The sequence below is a fragment of the Bombina bombina genome, chromosome 6 (genome assembly GCF_027579735.1).
Source record: "Bombina bombina isolate aBomBom1 chromosome 6, aBomBom1.pri, whole genome shotgun sequence".
Classification (NCBI taxonomy): Eukaryota; Metazoa; Chordata; class Amphibia; order Anura; family Bombinatoridae; genus Bombina; species Bombina bombina.
Genome location: NC_069504.1, coordinates 408,367,794 through 408,392,790, shown reverse-complemented (window position 1 = coordinate 408,392,790; position 24,997 = coordinate 408,367,794). Strand labels below are relative to the sequence as shown.

Genomic DNA, 24,997 nt, shown 5'->3' with positions numbered 1-24,997 from the left:
TTGGAGTCACTCAAAATAGGGTCTAACGCTCACTTTTCAGCCGCGACTTTTCCATACCGCAGATCCCCTTACGTCAATTGCGTATCCTATCTTTTCAATGGGATCTTTCTAACTCCGGTATTTAGAGTCGTTTCTGAAGTGAGCGTTAGACATCTAACGACAAAACTCCAGCCGCAGGAAAAAAGTCAGTAGTTAAGAGATTTCTGGGCTAACGCCGGTTTCTAAAGTTCTTAACTACTGTACTCTAAAGTACACTAACACCCATAAACTATCTATGTACCCCTAAACCGAGGTCCCCCCACATCGCCGACACTCGAATAAATTTTTTTAACCCCTAATCTGCCGACCGCCACCTACGTTATCCTTATGTACCCCTAATCTGCTCCCCCTAACACCGCCGACCCCTGTATTATATTTATTAACCCCTAATCTGCCCCCCTCAACGTCGCCTCCACCTGCCTACACTTATTAACCCCTAATCTGCCGACCGCAAAGCGCCGCCACCTACGTTATCCTTATGTACCCCTAATCTGCTGCCCCTAACACCGCCGACCCCTATATTATATTTATTAACCCCTAATCTGCCCCCCTCAACATCACCTCCACCTGCCTACACTTATTAACCCCTAATCTGCCGACCGGACCTGAGCGCTACTATAATAAAGTTATTAACCCCTAATCCGCCTCACTAACCCTATAATAAATAGTATTAACCCCTAATCTGCCCTCCCTAACATCGCCGACACCTAACTTCAATTATTAACCCCTAATCTGCCGACTGGAGCTCACCGCTACTCTAATAAATGTATTAACTCCTAAAGCTAAGTCTAACCCTAACACTAGCACCCCCCTAAATTAAATATAATTTACATCTAACGAAATTAATTAACTCTTATTAAATAAATTATTCCTATTTAAAGATAAATACTTACCTGTGAAATAAATCCTAATATAGCTACAATATAAATTATAATTATATTATAGCTATTTTAGGATTTATATTTATTTTACAGGTAACTTTGTATTTATTTTAACCAGGTACAATAGCTATTAAATAGTTAAGAACTATTTAATAGCTAAAATAGTTAAAATAATTACAAAATTACCTGTAAAATAAATACTAACCTAAGTTACAATTAAACCTAACACTACACTATCAACAAATTAATTAAATACAATTCCTACTAAATACAATTAAATAAACTAGCTAAAGTACAAAAAATAAAAAAGAACTAAGTTACAAAAAATAAAAAAATATTTACAAACATAAGAAAAATATTACAACAATTTTAAACTAATTACACCTACTCTAAGCCCCCTAATAAAATAACAAAGCCCCCCAAAATAAAAAAATGCCCTACCCTATTCTAAATTACTAAAGTTCAAAGCTCTTTAACCTTACCAGCCCTGAACAGGGCCCTTTGCGGGGCATGCCCCAAGAAGTTCAGCTCTTTTGCCTGTAAAAAAAAAACATACAATACCCCCCCCCCAACATTACAACCCACCACCCACATACCCCTAATCTAACCCAAACCCCCCATAAATCAACCTCACACTAAGCCCCTGAAGATCTGCCTACCTTATCTTCACCCTGCCAGGTTCACCGATCCGTCCTGAAGAGCTCCTCCGATGTCCTGATCCAAGCCCAAGCGGGGGGCTGAAGAGGTCCATGATCCGGCTGAAGTCTTCATCCAAGCGGGAGCTGAAGAGGTCCATGATCCGGATGAAGTCTTCATCCAAGCGGGAGCTGAAGAGGTCCATGATCCGGATGAAGTCTTCTATCAACTGCATCTTCAATCTTCTTTCTTCCGGATCCATCTTGCAGACCTCCGACGCGGAACATCCTCTTCTCCCGACGCCTACTAGCCGAATGACGGTTCCTTTAAGGGACATCATCCAAGATGGTGTCCCTCGAATTCCGATTGGCTGATAGGATTCTATCAGCCAATCGGAATTAAGGTAGGAATATTCTGATTGGCTGATGGAATCAGCCAATCAGAATCAAGTTCAATCCGATTGGCTGATCCAATCAGCCAATCAGATTGAGCTCGCATTCTATTGGCTGATCGGAACATGGACCTCTTCAGCTCCCGCTTGGATGAAGACTTCATCCGGATCATGGACCTCTTCAGCTCCCGCTTGGATGAAGACTTCAGCCTGATCATGGACCTCTTCAGCCCCCCGCTTGGGCTTGGATCAGGACATAGGAGGAGCTCTTCAGGACGGATCGGTGAACCTGGCAGGGTGAAGATAAGGTAGGAAGATCTTCAGGGGCTTAGTGTTAGGTTTATTTAAGGGGGGTTTGGGTTAGATTAGGGGTATGTGGGTGGTGGGTTGTAATCTTGGGGGGGGTATTGTATGTTTTTTTTTACAGGCAAAAGAGCTGAACTTCTTGGGGCATGCCCCGCAAAGGGCCCTGTTCAGGGCTGGTAAGGTTAAAGAGCTTTGAACTTTAGTAATTTAGAATAGGGTAGGGCATTTTTTTATTTTGGGGGGCTTTGTTATTTTATTAGGGGGCTTAGAGTAGGTGTAATTAGTTTAAAATTGTTGTAATATTTTTCTTATGTTTGTAAATATTTTTTTATTTTTTGTAACTTAGTTCTTTTTTATTTTTTGTACTTTAGCTAGTTTATTTAATTGTATTTATTTGTAGGAATTGTATTTAATTAATTTATTGATAGTGTAGTGTTAGGTTTAATTGTAACTTAGGTTAGGATTTATTTTACAGGTAATTTTGTAATTATTTTAACTATTTTAGCTATTAAATAGTTCTTAACTATTTAATAGCTATTGTACCTGGTTAAAATAAATACAAAGTTACCTGTAAAATAAATATAAATCCTAAAATAGCTATAATATAATTATAATTTATATTGTAGCTATATTAGGATTTATTTTACAGGTAAGTATTTATCTTTAAATAGGAATAATTTATTTAATAAGAGTTAATTAATTTCGTTAGATGTAAATTATATTTAATTTAGGGGGGTGTTAGTGTTAGACTTAGCTTTAGGGGTTAATACATTATTAGAATAGCGGTGAGCTCCAGTCGGCAGATTAGGGGTTAATAATTGAAGTTAGGTGTCGGCGATGTTAGGGAGGGCAGATTAGGGGTTAATACTATTTATTATAGGGTTAGTGAGGCGGATTAGGGGTTAATAACTTTATTATAGTAGCGCTCAGGTCCGGTCAGCAGATTAGGGGTTAATAAGTGTAGGCAGGTGGAGGCGACGTTGTGGGGGGCAGATTAGGGGTTAATAAATATAATATAGGGGTCGGCGATGTTAGGGCAGCAGATTAGGGGTACATAGGGATAATGTAAGTAGCGGCGGTTTACGGAGCGGCAGATTAGGGGTTAATAATAATATGCAGGGGTCAGCGATAGCGGGGGCGGCAGATTAGGGGTTAATAAGTGTAAGGTTAGGGATGTTTAGACTCGGGGTACATGTTAGAGTGTTAGGTGCAGACGTAGGAAGGGTTACCGCATAGCAAACAATGGGGCTGCGTTAGGAGCTGAACGCGGCTTTTTTGCAGGTGTTTGGTTTTTTTCAGCTCAAACAGCTCCATTGTTTCCTATGGGGGAATCGTGCACGAGCACGTTTTTGAGGCTGGCCGCTTGCGTAAGCAACTCTGGTATCGAGAGTTGAAGCTGCGTTAAAAATGCTCTACGCTCCTTTTTTGGAGCCTAACGCAGCCATTCTGTGGACTCTCAATACCAGAGTTATTTTTATGGTGCGGCCAGAAAAAAGCCGGCGTTAGTTTTTCGGGTCGTTACCGACAAAACTCTGAAATTTGAATAGAGCTCCCCCTGTGGCAATCATTGTGTAAATTGGCCAAATCAAGTCACATTTCTTATTAAAGGGACAGTCTACACCAGAATTTTTATTGTTTTAAAAGATAGATAATCCCTTTATTACCCATTCCCCAGTTTTGCACAACCAACATAGTTATATTAATATACTTTTAACCTCTGTGATTATCTTGTATCTAAGCCTCTGCAAACTGCCCCTTTATTTCAGTTCTTTTGACAGACTTGCAGTTTAGCCAATCAGTGCCTGCTCCCAGATAACTTCACGTGCATGAGCACAGTGTTATCTATATGAAATACGTGAACTAACACCCTCTAGTGGTGAAAAACTGTTAAAATGCATTGTGAAAAGAGGTGGCCTTCAAGGTCTAAGAAATTAGCATAGCAACCTCCTAGGTTAAGCTTTCAACTAAGAATACCAAGAGAACAAAGAGAACAATGTACTCTTTCATTTGTCTTCAATGAGTATAATCAGTGGCACTGCATTATGCAACATGCTAATTTAATCGTCAATTTAAGCTACCACTATGGTTCATATATTGGCTTCTTCTCGGGCATATCATAGCCAGTGCCTCACTTGCCTCTGACCTCACCGCACGTCACTGGTGTGTGTGTGTGTATGTATGTATATGTAGAGATCACAGAGGCTGAAACTTTCCAAAATAAGTTAATTGGATATGCACAGTATTGTGAAAATGGGGTTGTGGACCCTTACCAGGCCATTTTCAGAATACTGTGTATATTCCATTAACTTATTTGGGAAAAGCTTCAGCCTTTGTTATGCATAACAAAGAAATATATATTTAAATGGGTGTGTATTATATTATTTGATATTGCAGTGTAAATATCTCTTTACTTTGAGGTTGTAATATATATATATTGAGACTCATTTCTAATTGCCATCTTTTAGGAAGAAAATAGTATACATCAGCAGCATAAGCTTGGAGCAGCAGCCCATCCTATATAAGCATATAGACCCCAGCAGCACAGTAGAGCAGTATCCCAGACAGACTGACACTTTGGGACCATACAGCAGACATCAGTGATGCTGTACATAAACCTGTTCTCATGCACACTGAGTAATGGCAACAAATGCATATTACAAAACAAATCTCACTGCAGAAAATGAAAAAAGATCTGCCTCTGGGATACTTCAGAATCTGTTGCTGGTGCCCTCCCCAGTGTTTCTAACTCCTCAAAGTTGGGCTGCATCTAAGCTGTAACACTGCTCTACTTCTCCGCTTGTCACTGAGCAGTCACAGACAATCTTGCGGTTGAGGGTTTCTCAATATAAGTATTATATTTACACATTAATTTTACCCTCTTCTTCTTGTGATTATTACCCATCCCTCTGACCAATCATACTGACTGGGCCAACATATCTGATCAAGTGTACAATTCTAACATTTAGGAAGAAATGTAACCAAATGTTTTCGTGTTGTCCAAGTCATTATAACTTTTCTATTAAGAAACTACAACAACTGACCAGTAGGAATTTGGTCTTTTTCACTCGCTAGTAAACCATGATATTGTTCTACCAAGCTACCTGTAGAGGTTGCAGCAGTTAGTGCAGAGTGATATAATGCCCACAACAATGCAGTCACCTGCTACTACTAGTTAGATAATGACTATATGAAATGGATTTGGGTATGTTTGAATAAAAAACAGGTACATTACAATTAAACCACCTTAAGGAGCTGCCTATAATTATGCTATAATGCACAATCGTTCACTGAATATATATATATATATATATATATATATATATATATATATATATATAGTAGTGTTTAGATAGTAAGGGTGCTTTTTTCTAGGAGACAGACATTGACAAAAAAAAAAGAAAGCATAAAATATATACTAAGCTGCCAAAACAAAGCTGCATCATTTATTGTAAAATGTTTTTCGGATATGAAGCTGTAGTTATAAGTCAGATTCCAATTTGTGTGAAATAAAATAAAAAAAAGTAGAGCCTTCTCTTTTTTTTTTTTTACCCATTTTGCAAATGTTAAAAGGAAGAAAATAATTTAGGTTACATATATTTGCTGGTATTGTGTAAGATTTCATTTTTTATTTTTTAATTATATTTTGTATTGAGGTTTCAAAGAATAATAAGAAACAAAATAGAAAAAAACAGCAGGGTTACAACTTAGTTATATGCACCAACAAGTGCCAAAATATAAACAGTATAGTCAGTTATGTCTGTTATTTGGGACCACACAGAGGGCAAAGATTTAGGAGTTGACTAGCTGAGCACCTCAGTTACTATGTTATACTAAAACAATCAACGTATTTTACAGACTTATGCACTAATATGAGTCAGAATAGCAGCTTATACAATTAAAGATTGACCCTGTGTTTATAAACGGAACCTCTTTTTCTTTTAAGGGGTGGTGGGGAAAGGAAGGTTAGTGGTACAAAGCCACTCGTATATAAGTGAAAGGAGGGGGGTAGTTAAAGTGATATGGTTTCTAATTGGGCTAGTGAATATGCTATGATATGGCAGGGGTACTGAGTATAATTATCTAGGGGGGGGCAGTATAGGGCTATTAGAATATTGACATGGAATCATGGAGGGGTGGGTGGGAGAGGAGGAATATCTACAGTACACATTTCCAATAGAGTATGGGGTAGGCAGAGAAAGATCTCAGAGGTATGTTGATTAAAATACATATGCATTTAGCGTTGAGCAGAACAGGTTATAGACATAATACTGGTTTAAACATAGACATAAGACAGGGTACTTAAACAGTGCTGGTGCTGGTGAAGAGCCTAACTAGCAAGTATAAACGCTTAAGACATAGAATAACCACATACTAAAAACAAGTAATGTAAAAGGTCCCAGCCCTAATGTACATTTACCCCAATGACATTAAAAGATCAGGTTAAATGATATGCCTATCAACTCACAACACAACATTATTTCAACAATCCCACTCTATGTTGAGGCTGCCTCCTATATCTCTTGTGTAACATCAGCAGTAACTAAGCAATAAGATCTCCAAAAAGGTGAGGGGAACATGTACATGGCAGCAGTATCTGATATAATCAATTCTACCTTATAACCCATCCCTACCGTATAACAACATATGCCCCCATAATGAACTAAACAGGAGAATCCTAGTAAAATCTGATCTATGGCTGTATGAGGAATTATGCCAAAACTTAACTGGAGAGCGTCCACGTGGGTAATAAGCTGAATGCAACAGGCTTAATAGTGCAATGTCATGTAGGGCCCTAAAAACTTATAGGCATAAACCAGTGAGGGAATAAAAGAAAGGCAAGGGGTAAAAATGGGTCTTAAAATAAAACAGGGATGTCCACATCTTTGTTTAGGGAAGGAAGTGTGTATGGTTAATTAACCCATGCCTCTCCTAGGTGACCTATCCGTGTCGTGCCAGCAACTGATGAAAGGGTCAGCCGCTGTACTAGGTGACCATGGTTTCAGCAACCGCTCTCTGTTGGATCGGCGTCTGCTACTCAGCTGCGTATACACATGACCCGGTTTCTTCCTTGAGGCGGTGTATCTACCCCATAGATCAGTCGCATCTTTCCAAGAATCTGTGAGGGAGGAATCAGTGGCCTGCTCCGTCTGGAAGATTTTAGTGCAGGGGGGCGCTCCGATATTACAGATGGCCTCAGTGACGTTTGCATGTCGGGTGCTCTCCGGTTTCCCCCAGCCACTATTACTCCGCGGGTCACTGTTAGTTTGGGTAAGAGAAGATGAACTGGCTTCATACCGGTATTCTGTGCGCTCTCGTGTAGAGATGTCCCCCACTGGATTACTTGCTCCTTTGTTTCAAAGCCAGGTTTGGGATCAGATGTGGGCTCCAGTGCTATGTGCTGCCTGCTTAGGTTAGATGCCTCCTGCTGGGTAGCGATAGCTGTCCCTTCAGGTTTTTCAGCTGGCTCGTGTGCTACCTTCCCCATGGCAGCATGTAAGGTGCGGTGTAGATCCTCAAAGTTGCGGAGCATCTGTAGTTTCAGCTCCTAAAAGATCGCCTGCATCTGTAAGTTTACACCCCTCTCCATGTCAGGATACTGTGTTGTAGTGAGTGATTTCAATTTTCACTAGCGTGGAACTGCTTTACCCGGCTGGGGGGGGGGTGATTGAATGTGAGTGAAGTATGAGGCCACGGTCGTCGCTCTCTGGAGGCTCAAGTTGTTCCTTTCAGCCGATGGAAACAGGGCTATATTGGGTATTAAAGAAATCCTCATCTACTGCCCTTTTAATTTCAGTGTTTATGCGTAGTTATAGCTAGAGCAAAGATGACTAATATTTTCTAAAATTATAGAGAGAGCTTCTCCATTTTGCGACTCCTCATGGTTGTGGTTAGGACACGCCCCCGATTTCATTTAATTTTAAAGGGACAGTAAATACCATGAGATATTTTTTTTTTTTTAAAAACTAGCTAGTTATGCATAATGAAACAACTTTGCAATATATTTTCATTATTTTTTTGCCCCTTTTGGTGGAATTTACCTCTGAAAATTAAAGGGCCATAATACCCAAATGTTTAAACACTTGAAAGTGATGCAGCATAGCTGTAAAAAGCTGATTAGAAAATATCACCTGAACATCTCTATGTAAAAAAGAAAGATATTTTACCTCAAAAGTTCCTCAGTAGCCACCTCCTATTGTAAAGGATTTCTAAGCAGCATTTTAGTGTGTTTGTCCTGGGACATCTGAAGGGACTAGCATCGTGCACTCTCATATTATTTCACCAATCAGGTAAAGGAAGCTTACTATGAAATCTCATGAGAGTTAAGTCAAATCTCATGAGATCACAGTAAGAGTTCATGACCTCAGCACTGCTGATGCTGATTGGCTGCTGTTCATTTCTTCATTTTTTTAAATTTTTTTACCTGCAGCTGGGAGCAGCCGAGTATAACTTTTTACACAGAACTTACTCTGCTGAGCTGAGCAGATTGTGAGGTAAAATATCTTCCTTTTTTACATAGAGATGCTCAGGTGATGTTTTCCTGTCAGCTTTTTACAGTTATACTGCATCAGTTTCAAGTGATTTAGCATATGAGTATTATGTCCCTTTAAGCAATTTCTATGTTAAAGAACTATAAATTCCCCCTGTTGACTTATCAAGGTTAACTGCTACATCTGTCCCTAAATGGCTTTATCAGACAACCGCAAGAAAATGAATTTTATAATCACTTTATTACAGCGGCTAGCCTTGTTGTCTGTGGACTAAAGTCCAGACGGGCTCCTAAATAAAATAAAAAATAGTGGGTGGAGTTTGGCTATTAAAAAATAATTGCAGTCAACAGCTTTTCCCAGCTCTGGAGAACTATTACTTAGTAGTTTAAATAGACAGAAAGCCTGTGACGTTATTTTTAAAAAAAAACCTGCAGTGCAAAACCCAACAACAATACATGAAAGGTAAGTCAACTTTTGGGTGTAAAAAGTTTTGATTTTTGATACAGCTATCCTTATATTATAAAAAATTATGTAACATTTTAATTTAACATTTCCTGTCCCTTTAAGACTTGTATAACAAAAAAAAATATGCATTTATCATTGATAAGAGTTAGTCAAGGTGATGGCTCTCAAATAAATGTCAGCTGAAAATAATGTAAGCAAAATACTCTCTCAACAAGTTGCAAGAGTGCCCATTTTGTATATTAGTTCAAAGTAAGGATGTCATCATATTAATGGCTTAAAACATCCTCTGCAACAGGACAACAGTAAGCGACAGTACTTGTCTTGAGGCCTGTAACGTAATCCCAACTGTGTAAGGGTAAGTAACAGTACTTATCTTGAAGTCTTGGCGTGGTGCAGACAATCCGCAGAACAAGCGTTACTTGTTAATATACGATCACCATGTGGAAGTAGTCAATCCATCATGCCTCCGCTGTCAGTCCAGAGTGACAGAGTGCAAGTAGCTGCTGTAGACAACATCCGTGTGCGCTCCTAGTCAGGCAATAAAACCCGCCAGTCTCTGCCACGGGTAATGTCCTTAGTATAGGTATAAGAATCCTTTGCCTGGACTAGGGTGTAACCCTCCTTACCGGCTCCGGAACTTCCTATGCTGTCAAATCATAAGATCACTTCTGATAAGCTGCAAGTCATGGAGGAAAGGATGACGAATCTGGGCTGCACCATTCAGTCAAGATTAGGGTATAAGGCTTCAGCTTTTTTTTGCGGTATTCCCAACCACTTATCCAGTATAATGAGCAACAAAAGAACAAAGTTGAGGCCACAAGCTTGTAGAATGCTCAGTTTATTAGCTGTGCCCAACAATAACGAAAGGTGACATACAGGAACGACTGACGTGTTTTGTGCATGCGCTTCATCAGAGGCCTTTAAGACTTGCTGATATGTTATTCTATAGCAGCACAACAGAAATGTCTTGTAATTACAAGGTATTTGCCATCTCTTTAACATATATCTATGTTTTTAAGCTAGGTGGCATCTGACATACATTTTCATACTCTTCAATCATATAAGGATGATTGGAGGAAACAATAACAAATGGAGAAAATTTTAAGTAAAAGTAACATTAAAATCTTAATGACAAAATGCATGCGATTTATCAATATCTCATGTGACATGAAGAGAATAGCTTATGTGATTGGCTGAAGCTGTTTTTCATCAATCATGCAATGACAAATGAATGCAGTTCAAATAGAAGACTACTTGCAGTTGCAGTGCTAGAAAATCTATAAAATATTTAACATTACTATGTTTTTTCTATATATTTATCTTTGCTACCTCAATATAGTAAAACATTCAGACGTACAACATCCACAGATCAGAATAAAAATCATTACTTGAGTTTAGACAGATATCAAAATGAACAGGAATTTACTAAGGGGGATGTATTGCAAACTGCACTGCAGTAAAATTAACCCTGTTTTACATAATGTGTTGAAAACTCTCTATATGTTACAATTTCACATATACTTACATTTTATAGTTAAGACTTTTTTTTCAAATTGTATGATTTTCAGGATTTTTTTTTTTACGTCTGAAGGACAGAGTAAAAAGCTGAATTTTCTTCCACACATACTAGTCATAGTACCCCAGGGAAAAAAAACAAGTTGCTACTGGCAGTTCAATGAAATTTGAAGACCTAATTATGTATGTAATGTATGCAATGGAGGCTTGTATAGTCATATTTAGACAGTCATAGAGTTACAAAGGCTCAGCAAATACCAGAACTTAAATATTTAATCACAAGACTTTTCTGTGGTCTTGAAAATAATGGCATACTAGGTGATTGTGAAGTTTTTGAATGCATTAACAACTCCAAATGTTGTTCAATTGCCAAAATCCACACACTACTTCCCTCATCTGGAGGGGCCAATCAGGACTTGACACAGCTAGTGACTGTCATTTCATTAACAAAATTATTACGTCCCCCTTGGGCCATTTAAGGACAGAAATGTAGCAGGGTCAAGTTTGCGAAGCCTGCCCTGTGCACTTCCAATTCTCAAAATTTGAAAAATAAATAATCAAAAAATATTGCAAAAGTTATTTTATTATGTTTAATTAAACATTTTATATTACAAAGTCAAAGTATTAACCATCACTTTAATCCTGATTGTAAAAAAAAAGTCCAGACCAGGCTCAAAATTTTGGATAACATTATTTCTATGTAGACCTTTTAAACGAGTTGGAAGAGGATGAAGATTTAACCTAGGGTTTTCAATCAAAAAGATGATGTCACTGGAACAAGCATAAAAGATAGGAAAATATTCTTTAGCTTGTGTGTTTGGCAGCTTTTATAGGACTTTTTAGAAGTTTGTTTTAGGATGTTAAAAGAGACACTCTTATTTAAAAAATAAAATGTTCTAATTCACAAAACTTAATTTTACACTGGTGTATTTTTTAAATTATGGGTTTAACCTCTGCAAAGGGGTTGAGCACAGCTAAATTCCAGCCCAAGCTACAACACAATGCAGTTCCTGAACAGGACAACCCCAGTAATTAGCATCTACAGCAATATGTTGCTCCTAACTGACCTTGGGTAACTGATGATGTGTACTATAGTGAGAGTGCTAGATGATAAAGTTACCTTAGGGTTAATAGCAGATGTGGTTATTCACAGTCATTAGAGAATTAATAGCGGTCAGGAAGGTTGTGGTTAGTAAATACATTTCGGAAACATTGTTTTTATGGATTTCTTAAATACACACAATACACTCAATACAAAAATAATTACTTTAAAGGGACTTTATAATTATAAAATAACATGCTTGGAACATGTCATTTTTGCATTACTGACTCTAGCTAACTATGGGCTAAATGACAACTGGAGCTCTAACGTTAGCATGTGCGCAATATTAACATATCGTTGGGTGCGTTAATTTGCGATTGTATTACAAGTTGAAAGCAAATGGGTTCATTGGAGCGCAATTTAATTTAACGAGCAACTGAAGACCTCGAATTAAGGGTTATGGATAAAATAAAAGTTGCACCAAACACAACATAAATACATTAAAATATACTCTTAGACCCATAAAAACATGAGCTGAATAAAATAAGCCATATAAATTATATAGTATATTTCTATGTATTTGACTGCAAATGCTATATTATATATATCCTATATAATAAAAGGCCAGGTATGTTTGTCAGATGCAGTCATGCGCAGTAGAGACTGCGCAAGGACAAACATACCTGACCTTTAGGATCAACTTCAGCCGTTACGGAAGCGTGGTCAGGCGTAGCAGACATGGTGAGAGGGAGTGGCCGACGGGAGTGCCGCAATGGGGGTGTGACCAGGCGTGGTCGGATAAGAAGTGGGTGTGGTCGACCGGAGTGGGTGTGGCCTGAGAGTGACAAAGAGTGGGGAGACATAGAGGGGGCAAAGAGAGCTAAAGAGAGGGGGAGAGAGAAAGAGAGCAAAAGAGAGGAGGAGAGAGAGCAAAAGAGAGAAGGGAGAGAGAGCAAAAGAGAGGGGAGAGAGAGATTTAAAGAGAGGGGAGAGAGAGCAAAAGAGAGGGGAGAGAGAAAGGAGAAGGGGAGAGAGAGAGCAAAAGGAGAGGGGGAGAGAGCGAGCAAAAGGAGAGGGGGAGAGAGAGAGCAAAAGGAGAGGGGGAGAGAGAGAGCAAAGGAGAGGGGGGAGAGAGAGAGCAAAAGGAGAGGGGGAGAGAGAGAGCAAAAGGAGAGGGGGGAGAGAGAGCAAAAGGAGAGGGGGGAGAGAGAGAGCAAAAGGAGAGGGGGGAGAGAGAGAGCAAAGGAGAGGGGGAGAGAGAGAGCAAAGGAGAGGGGGGAGAGAGAGAGAGAGAGCAAAGGAGAGGGGAGAGAGAGAGCAAAGGAGAGGGGGGAGAGAGAGAGCAAAGGAAAGGGGGAGAGAGAGAGCAAAAGAGAGGAGGGAGAGAGAGAGAGCGCAAAAGAGAGGGGGGAGAGAGAGAGATAGCGCAAAATAGAGGGGGGAGAGAGAGAGAGCAAGGGGTGGGACCACTGTACTACAAAAAATGGCCTGTGCGCACAGGCTTTAGGACATATATATATATATATATATATATATATATATATATATATATATATATATATATATATATAAAACGCAATCTTGAAAGTAAATCTGCCCTCATGGGTCAGCAGCCTGGGTGCAAACATGAAATGAATAGGGCATCATACTGATGAAGGGGTCTGTGTGAACCCCGAAACGTCAATAAACATTGGTTTATGACCCACCATTAACAAGACCTGAGAGTGCTTACGTTTGTTGCTATATAAGATATATATATATATATATATATATATATATATCTCGCAATAGCAACTGACAGGGTGTCAGGAACTAAACATGTAGCAGAAATTAAAAGGCTCTGCATTCGCTGGACTGAATCAAAATTATTGTTCATTTTAGGGAGATTTCTGAGACCATATATATTATATCATAATATGATAATAAAATATTATTTAATAATAATTCCATAATATTATTTAATGTCTTTTATTGTGTATTTACTGTAAATATTACATTAACATCATATATATATATATATATATATATATATATATTTAATAATAAAAATTGTTTTTTTTTTTCTATTAGAACAAGTTAGGAATGTAAAATATGTGTTATGTGGTGTCGGGTTAGCGCATATGAAAACATAGTTATATTAAAGGGACATTAAACACTTTGAGATGGTAATATAAAATGATAAATTGTATATATAAAATTAACTCTCCAATACTTTCACTATTTATTTTGTTCCCTTTTCCTGTAATTCCATTCTGAAATTATGAGCATTTCACTTCCTGTTAGAAATGGAAGTGCAAAACACTATTATATTCCACACAAACATTGGCTGTACACTCTAGTGACCTATTTATAACTGTCCATAATTGGTCACAGCAGAGAAAGTAACCTAAGTTACATCATAGCATAGAATATATACACAGGTATAGGTATTTACAGATATAAATAGAAAAATGTATTTACAATAAAAATAACATTCCTGTATGTGAAGAACATTTGAATGTGACCAGTTGGGTTAACGTGCAATTGATCAGTGGATAGTGTAGAAAAAAAAAAATCTTACACCCATTAATCCTGCGTTTTAGCTAAAAAACAGCTAATAGCCTTTACTTAATCTGAAGCCCATAATATTAAAATGTTGCGGTACTGAACAATCCAAATTGGGCACAACCAACATACCAGGACCCTGAGTAGTGCTATTAACATATGGTTGTAGTAATATTGATTCAACACAGATTGACATAGTTAGGGACACTCAATCAAAATTAAACTTTCGTTATTCAGACAGAGCATGCTATTTTAACCCCTTAACGACCAAGGACGTGCAGGGTACGTCCTCAAAAAAAAGGCAGTTAATGCCTGAGGACGTACCCTGCACGTCCTCGGTGTGGAAAGCAGCTGGAAGCGATCCTGCTCGCTTCCAGCTGCTTTCCGGTTATTGCAGTGATGCCTCGATATGGAGGCATCCTGCAATAACCCTGCATGGCCATCCGATGCAGAGAGAGCCACTCTGTGGCCCTCTCTGCACCGGACATCGATGGCCGGTATCGTTGGTGGGTGGGAGCTGACTTGGGAGGCGGGTGGGCGGCCATCGATGGGCCGTGTAAGGTGGAGGGGGGCGGGATCGGGGGCGTAGCTGACGGGGGCGCGCACGGGCGCGCGCGCGTGCACATAGGGCGGCGGGCGGGCGCGTGCACGGGGCGGGAGCGGGTGGGAACCGCTATACTACAGAAAATAAATGTAAGTATGTGGGGGAAAAGGGCAAAATTAAAAAAAAATAAACACCAGTCAAAGGGATCTTGGAGGGGTGGGGGGTTGGTATTGGGTGGGGGGGGGAGCTACACTACAGAAAAAGGGATTTTTTCTTAAAAAAAGCACATTTTTTTCTAAACTGGGTACTGGCAGACAGCTGCCAGTACCCAAGATGGCGCCCATTAAGGCAGAGGGGGAGGGTTAGAGAGCTGTTTGGTGGGGGATCTGTGAGGTTGGGGGCTAAGGGGGGATCCTACACAGCAGCATATGTAAATATGCTAAAAAAAAACTCAAAAAAGCCCAAATATACCTTTTATTTTAGTACTGGCAGAGTTTCTGCCAGTACTTAAGATGGCGGGGACAATTGTGGGGTGGGGGAGGGAAGAGAGCTATTTGGGAGGCATCAGGGGGTCTGATGTTTCAGGTGGGAGGCTGAGCTCTACACTAAAGCTAAAATTAACCCTGCAAGTTCCCTACAAGCTACATAATTAACCCCTTCACTGCTAGCCATAATACACACTTGATGCGCAGCAGCATTTAGCGGCCTTCTAATTACCAAAAAGCATCGCCAAAGCCATATATGTCTGCTATTTCTGAACAAAGGGGATCCCAGAGAAGCATTTACAACCATTTGTGCCATAATTGCACAAGCTGTTTGTAAATAATTTCAGTGAGAAACCTAAAGTTTGTAAAAAAGTTTGTGAAAAAGGGAACGTTTTTTTTAAATTGATCGCATTTGGCGGTGAAATGGTGGCATGAAATATACCAAAATGGGCCTAGATCAATACTTTGGGTTGTCTACTACACTACACTAAAGCTAAATTTAACCCTACAAGCTCCCTACAAGCTCCCTAATTAACCCCTGCACTGCTGGGCATAATACACGTGTGGTGCGCAGCGGCATTTAGCGGCCTTCTAATTACCAAAAAGCAATGCCAAAGCCATATATGTCTGCTATTTCTGAACAAAGGGGATCCCAGAGAAGCATTTACAACCATTTGTGCCATAATTGCATAAGCTGTTTGTAAATGATTTCAGTGAGAAACCTAAAATTGTGAAAAAGTTAACGTTTTTTTTTATTTGATTGCATTTGGCGGTGAAATGGTGGCATGAAATATACCAAAATGGGCCTAGATCAATAGTTGGGGTTGTCTACTACACTACACTAAAGCTAAAATTACCCCAAAATGCTCCCTACATGCTCCCTAATTAACCCCTTCACTGCTGGGCATAATACACGTGTGGTGCGCAGTGGCATTTAGCGGCCTTCTAATTACCAAAAAGCAACGCCAAAGCCATATATGTCTGCTATTTCTGAACAAAGGGGATCGCAGAGAAGAATTTACAACCATTTATGCCATAATTGCACAAGCGGTTTGTAAATAATTTCAGTGAGAAACCAAAAGTTTGTGAAAAAATTTGTGAAAAAGTGAACGATTTTTTGTATTTGATCGCATTTGGCGGTAAAATGGTGGCATGAAATATACCAAAATGGGCCTAGATCAATACTTTGGGTTGTCTACTAAAAAAAAATATATACATGTCAATGGATATTCAGAGATTCCTGAAAGATATCAGTGTTCTAATGTAACTAGCGCTAATTTTGAAAAAAAATGGTTTTTAAATAGCAAAGTGCTATTTGTATTTATGGCCCTATAACTTACAAAAAAAGCAAAGAACATGTAAACATTGGGTATTTCTAAACTCAGGACAAAATTTAGAAACTATTTAGCATGGGTGTTTTTTGGTGGTTGTAGATGTATAACAGATTTTGGGGGTCAAAGTTAGAAAAAGTGTGTTTTTTTCGATTTTTTCCTCATATTTTATAAATTTTTTTATAGTAAATTATAAGATATGATGAAAATAATGGTATCTTTAGAAAGTCCATTTAATGGCGAGAAAAACGATATATAATATGTGTGGGTACAGTAAATGAGTAAGAGGAAAATTACAGCTAAACATAAACACTGCAAAAATGTAAAAATAGCCTTGGTCCCAAACGGACAGAAAATGGAAAAGTGCTGTGGTCATTAAGGGGTTAAACAACTTTCCAATTTACTTCCATTAACAAAATGTGCACAGTATTTTTATATTTAAACTTTTTGAGTCACCAGCTCCTACTGATCATGTGCAAAAATAAGTGTGTATGCATTTGTGAATGGCTGATGACTGACACATGGTACGTGTATGCATTTGTGATTGGCTGATGGCTGTCACATGGTACAGGGGGAGTGGAAAAAGACATAACTTTTAAAATTGTCAGAAAAAAAAATCTACTACTCATTTAAAGTTCAGACTAAGTGCTATTGCATTGTCTTGTTATCTTGCATTTGTTGATTATGCAAATCTACTGTGTTGACTGATCCTTTATTCCTTATAAGGTATATCTTAACACAACAGTATTTATTATATTTAGTATAACACAGTGCAGTTTATTTAAAGCAATAGGAACACAGCTTTTATATATAGTAGGACTATGCAATGCTAAGTCCGGAATATCCATCCTGATTTATTGAATGGCTGCTATCCGTTACAGTGACTCACCGCAGTGTTTACTAGTACAATATAACTTGCACCAAGTTTGAAAGTGTTACTTCCACAATTAAGCGTACTTTATCTCACTGTCTAAGACTAGGTGCGTGTTTGGGTATTGGTGATGATAAGAATTTACCTATTAGGGTAATCTCTTTTCCGGGACAAGTTATAAATAACAGCACTATTACTTGACTGCTGCCCTTCAGATATTTACTTACCACAATGATAACCACTCATACATCACTCGTATTATGTTAGAAACAGTGTTGCATATTAATACACTGTGTTTTACTTCTAGGTCATTTGATATTAGTGTAACACTACTAGTTGATCTCATACTACTTAATCACACAGGAGTTGTATTTCATGGGCGCGATCTGATATACGGCGCAGGTTTCGGCGCAAGTGTGGAAACCTGCCTCGCCCGTAGTTTCAGCTTGCACAGCGAGCTATCTCATATACAGCGCCGGCAGTTGCTAAAGTGCCGTAAGTCGGACAAACTAGCGATGTCCAGAAATCTGCATAAGTACAAATTTCTGGAGTCGCCAGTGACTTACGGCACTTTAGAAACTGCCGTCGCCTAAAAAAACTGACTAAAATACTAAATCTCCTGTTACTGTCTAACACGCCTCCCAAACATAGCCCGACACGTATACCCCTCTATCCGCAATCCCCCCTCTCACTCCTAACAGTAAATGTATTAACCCCTAAACCGCCGCTCCCGGACCCCACCGCCACCTATATTAACTGTATTACCCCTAATCTGAGCCCCCTACACCGCCGCCACCTATATTATATATATTAACCCCTAATCTGAGCCCCCTACCCCGCCGCCACCTATTTTAACTGTATTAACCCCTAATCTAATCCCCCTACACCGCCGCCAGCTACATTAAATGTCTAACCCCCTAATGTGATCCCCCTACACCGTGGCCAGCTACATTAAAATGATTACCCCCTAATATGATCCCCCTACACCGCCGCCAGCTACATTAAATGTCTAACCTCCTAATGTGATCCCCCTACACCGCCGCCAGCTACATTAAAATGATTACCCCCTAATGTGAGCCCCTACCCCTGCCGCCACCTACATTAAAATGATTACCCCCTAATGTGAGCCCCTACCCCTGCCGCCACCTACATTAAAATGATTACCCCCTAATGTGAGCCCCTACCCTGCCGCCACCTACATTAAAATGATTACCCCCTAATGTGAGCCCCTACCCTGCCGCCACCTACATTAAAATGATTACCCCCTAATGTGAGCCCCTACCCCGCCGCCACCTACATTAAAATGATTACCCCCTAATGTGAGCCCCTACCCCGCCGTCACCTACATTAAAATGATTACCCCCTAATGTGAGCCCCTACAACGCCGCCAACTACATTAAAATGATTACCCCCTAATATGATCCCCCTACACTGCCTCCACCTATATTAAATTTATTAACCCCTAATCAAATCCCCCTACACCGCCGCCACCTATATTAAATATATTAACCACTAAACCTAAGTCTAACCCTAACACCCCCTAACGTAATTATTATTAAAATAAATCTAAATAATATTAATAGGAATAATTTAGTTAATATTATTTAGATTTATTTTAATAATAATTAAGTTAGGGGGTGTTAGGGTTAGACTTAGGTTTAGTATTTAATATATTTAATATAGGTGACGGCGGGGTAGGGGGATTAGATTAGGGGTTAATAATTTTAATATAGGTGGCGGCGGTGTAGGGGGATTAGATTAGGGGTTAATAAATTTAATATAGGTGGCGGCGGTGTAGGGGGATCATATTAGGGGGTAATATAGTTAATGTAGGTGGCGTCGGGGTAGGGGGCTCACATTAGGGGGTAATCATTTTATAATGTAGTGGCGGCGGGGTAGGGGCTCACATTAGGGGGTAATCATTTTAAATGTAGGTGGCGGCGGGGTAGGGGCTCACATTAGGGGGGTAATCATTTTAAATGTAGGTGGCGGCGGGGTAGGGGCTCACATTAGGGGGGTAATCATTTTAAATGTAGGTGGCGGCGGGGTAGGGGCTCACATTAGGGGGTAATCATTTTAATGTATGTGGCGGCGGGGTAGGGGCTCACATTAGGGGGTAATCATTTTAATGTAGGTGGCGGCGGGGTAGGGGCTCACATTAGGGGGTAATCATTTTAATGTAGCTGGCGGCGGTGTAGGGGGATCATATTAGGGGGTAATCATTTTAATGTAGCTGGCGGCAGTGTAGGGGGATCACATTAGGGGGTTAGACATTTAATATAGCTGGCGGCGGTGTAGGGGGGGGTCAGATTTGGGGGTAATACATATAATGTAGTTGGCGGCGGGGTCCGGGAGCGGCGGTTTAGGGGATAAGCACTTTATTAAAGATTGCGGTGGGGGATTGCGGTTGACAGGTAGATAGACATTGTGCATGCGTTAGGTTTTATTTTGCAGGTAGTTTAGGGAGTTACGGGGCTCCAATACTCAGTGTAAGGCTTGCTACGCCTGCAATTTGTGGCGAGGTGAAAATGGAGTAAGATTTCTCCATTTTCGCCACGTAAGTCCTTACGCTGTATATTGGATACCAAACTGCGCGGGTTTGGTATATCACTCTATGGGCCAAAAAACTACGGCCGAAGGGCGAAATATATGAGCTTAACTTCTAGGTTACACCGCATATGTGATACCAAACCCGCGCAAAATTTGGGGTCGCCGGCTTTTGCGGGCGACGCTGCATATCGGAACGGGCCCCATATCTTTAAGTGGGATGTTTGTACTCAGTACAATCACAATTGATAATATTCATTTTCCCATAGAATCTTGAGACAGTGTTACATAAATACAGCGAGGATACTCTTGAGTTAATTTTTATATGAGTATTTGATTATCAGCCGCCAATATAACTAACTGTAGCCTAGCACTACATCCCACAGCAGATTGTTTATTCCCAGCTTAGCTGGAATATACAGTGCCATAGATTTAATTGGAGGTTTTCTAACCCTGGTGGGAATAGCAGACTCACATAGAGCCATTCCAAGTATTTTAATTGGTTGCCAACCATCTGGTTATTTTGACCCTTACATATTAATGCAAGGCACTCCTGATTATTAGAGCATATCTAGATACACTCACTGTATCTAATTGTGACCTGAATTTGATCACTAGTTTTGCATCAGTTAACACTTATATGTTGTGGTATCCACTTTAAGGCAATTATTTGAATCCAGTACAGGCTATTTTGCTGCATTTGTTTTTAAGCAACATTGCAACCCATTTTAAATGTTATAATAAAGATTACAAATACTTTAATTTAATATCCTTATAAGCATTTAACCTCCTTTTCTGAGGGAAGATTACATTTTAGATTACATTTTAGCCAATCTGTGCTGACTCTTACATAACTCCACTGGATTGAGCACAACGGTATCTTTATGGCACACATTAACTAGAGCTGTCTAGCTGTTAAAAACTGTCAAAATGCACCTAGATAAGAGGCAGTTTTTAACAGTTTAGAAAGAGAACAAAGCAAATTTGATGATAAACTTGGAAAGTTGTTTAAAATCGCATGCCCTATCTAAATCATGAAAATTAAATTTTGACTAGACTGTCCCTTTAACTTATCACTTTCAGTACAAAAACACATGCTTCTTTATATTATCTCTTTCTGCATACCAAAGCCCAGTACTTAGAACAACTGAAAATTAAAATGTTTTTGCTTCTCTCTCCTAACCCCTACTAGGAAAGTAATTTCTTCGCTGGCTATGTTTACACAGCGCCTCTATAGCCTTGTATAGAAACATTCAGTATAGGTAGGGATACCACAGGCAAAATCAGCTATTTCAAATGATGAAATAAAGTAAAAGGAGCTATCTGTAAACTATTTAATAAACTCCAGCAGATCAAATGGATCATTGGGAACAAATTAAAGGGGTGAACAAATTAGGGTATACTGTCCCTTGAAACAAATTACCTGCATATTGGGTCTAAGATTAATAAATATCACCAAAAGATGAGCGCATATTTCTTCACAGCATATTAGGACTGTCATGTTGACAATTGCATCTGCAAATAATGAGAGTATTCAGGAGTGATCACTGGTCACACAGATTCTCCACAACAGTCTGTGGCACAGTGAAGGACCAGGGAGGGAAGACGCTGCAGCATGTCAGGTTACAACAAAAAGATAATGGGAGGGGAGGAGGAGACACAGGCACGTTGGTGGAGAGGAGGGAGCTTGTAAGGGAAGCCAGGCAGAACCTCTAGGTAAGCACTCCTGACAACTCACACAGCGAAGCAGTGTGACACACAATAATGATGTGCAGAAATCACACAGTTTGCAAAGGAACAGTGAGAACAGCCGCACACTCCCACTCTTACTAGTTTCTTCCCCTAACAGTCTCCTCCTCCCAATCTCTTTGTGCTGTAACCTGACATCCTGCAGCCCCTGACCTCCCTGCACACAGACTCTTGTGCAGAATCTGTGTGACCAGTGATCACTCCTGCAAGTGCCAGCATGTTGTCTACAGGCATATCAATCTGGCATAGAAGGGGTGCAGGGGGCATTTATCTACAGTGGGATAGTTAAATACCGGTATATACTACAAATAGGGTGTGAAGAAGGTCAATAGCTTGGGCTGGGGTCTGTAGACATATAGCTGCCAGGGAGCAAGTGTAAGGGGTATGCTTTGGTTTAGGATTAGTGAATGTATGGATGTAACAGAGACAATGGGTGCAGGAGAACAAGGGTCTAGTTTTCTAGAGATACAGCTTGAATAGGTGTGTAGAGGGGTATGGTTAGAGGTTTTCAGGTATGTGACTGCTATGGGATAGTGCAAGGAGGACTGTGTGATGTCTGTGGTCTATAGACATATAGCTTGAATAGACAAGGGTCTATTTATATAATGATCAGTGACCAAATATAAATGAGTATTCCCTGTGTAGCATGATCCAAGGTCAGTCAATCTGCAGCATAGTTAAAGGAACATTATACTCAAAAATATTCTATGATATATGTGAGAAAGCAGCATGTACATGTCAGAATAATTATATACAGTATTACCAATCCACAGTCAGGCTGATTAGGACAACTGACTGAGGAGAAGGACATGCTTTACAAGGGTGAAAAGTAAAATTTGATTTATTCAGGATAGGGGGAAAAATAAACTACCATTTGAAATGTATTCTTTTAGATGAAACAGAAAAAACTGTTAACTACAACGTCCCTTTAAGTATACAGTAGAGTTCAGGCTTTGGACCAGCAGGTGCTTAAAAGTATATATATTCCTATATGTGCATTTTGTGGATCGTTTCTATAGATGTGTATGCGTGAATATGTGTGTGCATATATATATATATATATATATATATATATATATATATATATATATATATATATATATAGCGCATTTAATAAGCTCTAGTTTCAATTAAAATATATTTTAAACTGTCTTAATACCGAAAATAAAATTTAAATGGAGGTATCGCTAAAGGGCCACTGTGCAGAAGTTGCCACCTGCCAATCCTCCCCTGCCCCCAGAGAAAAGACATCCCCCAGAAATGATGAGCACTGCAGCATGAACAGTGCAAACTGCAAAAAGCACGCGACTTTACACGGAAACGTGCTTGTGCTGCACATTATCGGAACGCGTCACACGTTAATTAAAGGGTCAAAGGACCGATGTGAAAGTATGCATGTCATATCAAATCAGGGTTTCATTGATCTCTTAGGCTGTCATACACGACTACTCTGCAATTCACTGCTGCTATAATGTTAATGTACAGTGTTGCGTGCATTATCTGCATCATGTGAATAAAAAGAGGGTTACACTTACAGCAGCAGTGCGGTCACAACCTGTAGCAGATGCTCTCGGCTTCTTGCTCCCTCCTTAGTGCCAAGTGCCAACCGTGCTGCAGTGGCTGCTGTAGTCACATGACACAGTGACATCATCCCTCTACACTACAGGGAGACAGATAGGACAAACAAACTGTAAAGCTATACATACGCTTGTGATCTGAACCGTGTGTTTTTGTGGTGGTTCTATAAAATGAGACTACATTTTACAGTCCTCACAAAATCAATAGAACATTATATAGCATGATAGTCTATCCTAAGGCCCTGGGGCCACAGTTGGACTTTTCATTTCTTTTTTTATTTAAACCCTGTTCTATCATACTACCTACATACTCTTCTCTGAAACCGGTTCATTCCTGTTTTCTTTGCAAGGAGCCAATGTATGTTTCAGTATGTGTGTGTGTATGAAGAATTGTGCATATCTTTGCTGCTGATTATACCAATAATAATAAGATTTTGAAGTTTATGTGGATGTATGTGTTTTTAATTTTTGTTTCAATTAAAATAAACACAGACGAGAACAAAGTATTTAAATATAGTCTTTTGTTTGGAAAGGATAGATATCTTTGTTATTCTGCACAACATGCATGATCTACTGTCTTATCCCTGCTGAGCCTTTGCATACCCCTGTACTAGAGATGGTTTTAGTTGCACTTGTTTCATTTACACACAGCATTTTTATACAATAATTGTAGATTGCAGAAATATACTAAAATTGGAAAACAACCATATGACCCAGCATCATACCATTGGAATTATATATATTATGTGCATATTAAAACTTTGTAGAAGCAGAGACACACTTTATTTCATTTGTATTAGATGTGTGCAGCTGAAGAGCAGTCAAAAACCTTTTGTAATTCAATCAATAATTACCACGTAGAAATGTCATAAAAGCATGTTTTTTATTTTTATTTATTTATTCCATAACAAAAGTGAACATTATATAACATTCAGAGATTTGCGCCACACAGTTATATTAGAAGATAAAAAAAAAACATAAAATGTATCAAGTACAACATCTTTTCACTCTCACTTTGTTATATGTTCCATAAAAGAAAAATATTATATAAATATGTTTTTATAGGATTATGTAATTCTTTCTTACAATATTCCAAAGCAAATATTACTATAGGTATTTAACTTCTGAAGTTGACAATGGGGGCTCACCGCCCCTATTATCTATTTCTATAGTACTTAAAGGGACATGATACCCACATTTTTTTCTTTCATGATTTAGAAAGAGAATGCATTTTTAAACAACTTTTTAATTTACTTCTATTATCTAATTTGTTTTATTCTCTGCTGAAAAGCATATCTAGATATGCTCAGTAGCTGCTGATTGGTTGCTGCACATAGAAGTCTCATGTGATTGGCTCACCCATGTGCATTGCTTTTTCTTCAAATAAGGATATCTCAAAAATGAAGCAAAATAAATAATAGAAGTAAATTGTAATGCTGTTTAAATTTGTATTCTCTATCTGAATTATGAAAGAAAGATTTTGGGTTTAGTGGCCCTTTAAGTATATCCACTAAAAAGAAGAAAGAGAGAGAAAGGACAAATGGCCTTGGCCCAAGAAGAAAAAAGAATAATGTTAAGAAGAAAAG

The 24,997-nt window shown here is 39.1% G+C and overlaps 1 protein-coding gene across 1 annotated transcript in view; it reads right to left on the bottom strand.

Moving 5' to 3' along the window:
• LOC128663019 (sideroflexin-1-like) overlaps positions 1-23,487 on the bottom strand; it is a 90,889-nt gene extending 67,402 nt beyond the window's left edge. Inside the window, 1 exon segment of the mRNA XM_053717143.1 lies at positions 23,370-23,487. The gene's annotated coding sequence lies outside the window, so the exon portion shown is untranslated.
• Between the last annotated feature and the right edge of the window lie 1,510 nt (positions 23,488-24,997).